Source organism: Sminthopsis crassicaudata, chromosome 1 (assembly GCF_048593235.1).
Source record: "Sminthopsis crassicaudata isolate SCR6 chromosome 1, ASM4859323v1, whole genome shotgun sequence".
Taxonomy (NCBI): Eukaryota; Metazoa; Chordata; class Mammalia; order Dasyuromorphia; family Dasyuridae; genus Sminthopsis; species Sminthopsis crassicaudata.
The window spans coordinates 392,010,141-392,013,154 of NC_133617.1; the positions used below are offsets into that span (position 1 = coordinate 392,010,141).

The 3,014-nt window shown below is 37.0% G+C and overlaps 1 non-coding gene across 1 annotated transcript; it reads left to right on the top strand.

Annotated features, from left to right (window-relative positions):
* The first annotated feature begins 1,658 nt into the window (after positions 1-1,658).
* LOC141552304 (U6 spliceosomal RNA) lies at positions 1,659-1,765 on the top strand. Its single transcript, XR_012485110.1, has one exon. It is a non-coding gene; the product is annotated as a U6 spliceosomal RNA (small nuclear RNA).
* Positions 1,766-3,014: the final 1,249 nt, after the last annotated feature.

Here is a 3,014-nt window from a genome sequence, read left to right on the forward strand (position 1 = left end):
AGAAAAGGAAGCAATATACCTAAATACAATAATATCTAAGGGATCTGTGGTATAGGGTCTCTTAGTGCCACAATGATCACTTTTTCCAGTTTATTAGAATAAGTTGTCCCCCAATATGTTTCCCCATCCCCTAGCCTCTGTCACATTCACTCTTTGGGTTCAAATTCACAAGTAAGCTCAAAAGAGGAGATAAGTTCTCTCCCCCCCCACTAGATTGGTCATCTTCTGAAGACAGGGACCTGATGGATGATCTTTCCCTGCCTAATTGAATTCAGTGCTTTATACGACATATAAAAATCTCAGAACTTAGAGGTCATATTATCCAGTCTCTGGCTAAATAAGTATCACGTCTGCAATGTCCTTTTCCAGTGACTATGCAACCTGTCTGATTGGAGCTCTGTCTAAAGAGGCATATTTCATTTTTCCTCCCTTTGTTCATTCCATTTTGGGATAGTGCTAATTGATGGTAGATCCATCTGAAACTTGCTTCTCTACAACTTGGCTAAAACTTCCGCTCATTTATGCCTTTTTTGGTAGCCTCTGTCACATTCACTGCTTAGGGGTTTTTTTTAATCTTTTTGCCCTTACAAACTATTTCTTTAGTGACTTTAGGCCAGCCACTAAAGTTATCTCATATGTGGGGGAAATGGGGTTTATAATAGCACCTATCCTACAAAATTCTTGCAAGGATCAAATGACTTAAACATGTAGAACATTTTGCAATTTCCAAAATTCTATATAAATGCTCATTATTAATATTGTTATTTGTGTCTGAGGCTCTCTCAACCCCAAATCACTTTTCCCTCTTCTAGTCTTAGCTGGTACTATTTTTATTTTTGCTTTTCTCCTCAAAATCTCTATCCTTGACCTTTTTCTGATGGACCTTATTCTTTTAGCCCCCTTAAAGAACCATGTGTTTTATTTGTCAGACAACGTTTGTAGAATATTACATTAAGAAATAAATTAAAAGTGAATATCATAGCTATTAGGAATTAAGATTTGGAGGGGTGTGGGAAAGAGGAATTTCTTGCAAACATCTTCTCTGAACCACTTACTTTTCCCTTGTAATTGGACTAACAGAAGGAGGTGACAGGTAGGAGGTGTGTAATGTTAGAAGGAAAGATAATCAAGGGATGTACAAAGATTCAAAGGATCCAGAACAAAAGTGGCCCTCCAATGCTCACCCCAGTACACTGAGATTTCCACACTGCTCAGTTTCTGGTGATTGGTGGAGTTAGCAATTACTTCTAGATCACAGGGCTGTCTGTGCACTGGAGCTGAACTAGGAGGTTTGGAGCACAAAAGGAAGCAGTCATTTATTAGTAGGGCTAACAGGAATTGGCCCTGGATTCAAGCTCTCATTGTCCCTTTGCAAAGATGGCAGATTGGTAGCAGATTTTAATGCAAATCACACCCAAGCTGACATTTATCTACCCAGAGAAGCCAAGTAAGTTCCAGACATAATTTTCCCAGTGAACCAGCCAGCTCCTACTGAAGCTGGAAGCATCCTAGGGAACAGTAATCTTACTAGTTCCAACTCCCACAAATCTATTCAAGTTTTCCCCTCCTTCCACCAATGAAGAATACTCCTAAGTTCCCAGGTAAGAACCTAGAAGGCTTCAACTATCACTAGAATAGTCTTAGGGAGTAAAGGGTAGGGGCTCACTTTGGCAGCACACATACTAAAATTGGAATGACACAGAAAAAATTAACATGGCCCTTGCACAAGGATGACATGCCAATCTGTGAAAGAGTAAAGGGTAGTTCACATCTCCATAGCATTTAAAGGTCTATAACGTGCTTTTCCCATGACAACCTCGTGAAGTGATTCGTACAAACTTATTTTTTGTTGCTTTTTTTAGTAAAAGCCTGTAGTTTCATGGAGGGACTTCTCCAGATAGAAACTTTCTCTCTCAATGGAAATAGACAACTTCTTTTCAAAGTATAAGCTTAAGGAGTATTTAAAGTGCTTTGCCAAAGAAATATATGCGTTAAAGAAGGCCCAAGTCTTCTTGACTTCAAGAACAGAACTACTCCCACTATGCCCACATTATCTTTCTAGTACAAATAGTACTATTATCTAAATTAGTAATAGAAATGCCATCAAGATCCAGAAAGAGAACAATAGAGACTGAATGTGGATTACAGCATAATATTTTCACTTTTTGTTGTTGTTTGTTTCCTTTTTCTCTTTCTAGTGTTTTTTATTTTTGATATGATTTTTTTCCTCAGGATGACAAATATGGAAATATGATTAGAAGAATTGCATGTGTTTAACTTATATTGAATTTCTTGCTATCTTAGGAAGAGGGAAGTAGGGAGAGAGGGAGAAAAATTTAGATCATAAGGTATTGCAAAGGTGAATGTTGCAAACTCTGCACATATTTAGAAAAATAAAATACTATTTTTAAATGAAAAAAACACATTATCTTCATTTTATAAGCAAGGAAACTGAAGCTTAGAAAGGTAAATTAACAAGATCAATTAGTAAGGCTCAAAACCAAGATTTCAATCTGGGTTTTTTTATTTCCAATAGATAATCAATTCTAAAGTGCTATGAACTAGCTAGTATAGTCCATCCTACATCATAACTTCCTTTTGTTAACTCTCCATTTTACAGATAAAAAAAGTAAATCTTAGAAATAAGAAGACCTTGCCAGAGTCCACCACAGAGTGTCAAAAATGGCACTATGTCTCAGGCCTTTTGTTTCCCAGGACTATATTCTTCACCATGAAGTATCATATCTGAGGCATAATTCTTACTTCTTTTCTTTGCAGGTCTTCACTGTGATGGATGTAAGGAGATATGACCCAAATCCAAAAATTCATGAACTTATTTACCAAATGCTGGGATGTTTAAAGGAGAGGGTTCTCTCTGGTAGCTTTCACCAAGATAATTTCAGGGCAAATCACACTTCACACATCAAGGAGCTAGCTCACAGAATTCATTCCTGCCAAAATATAATTTGAACTTAGTGTTCCTTTGCCATCTCAAACTTAACATGTCCAAAACA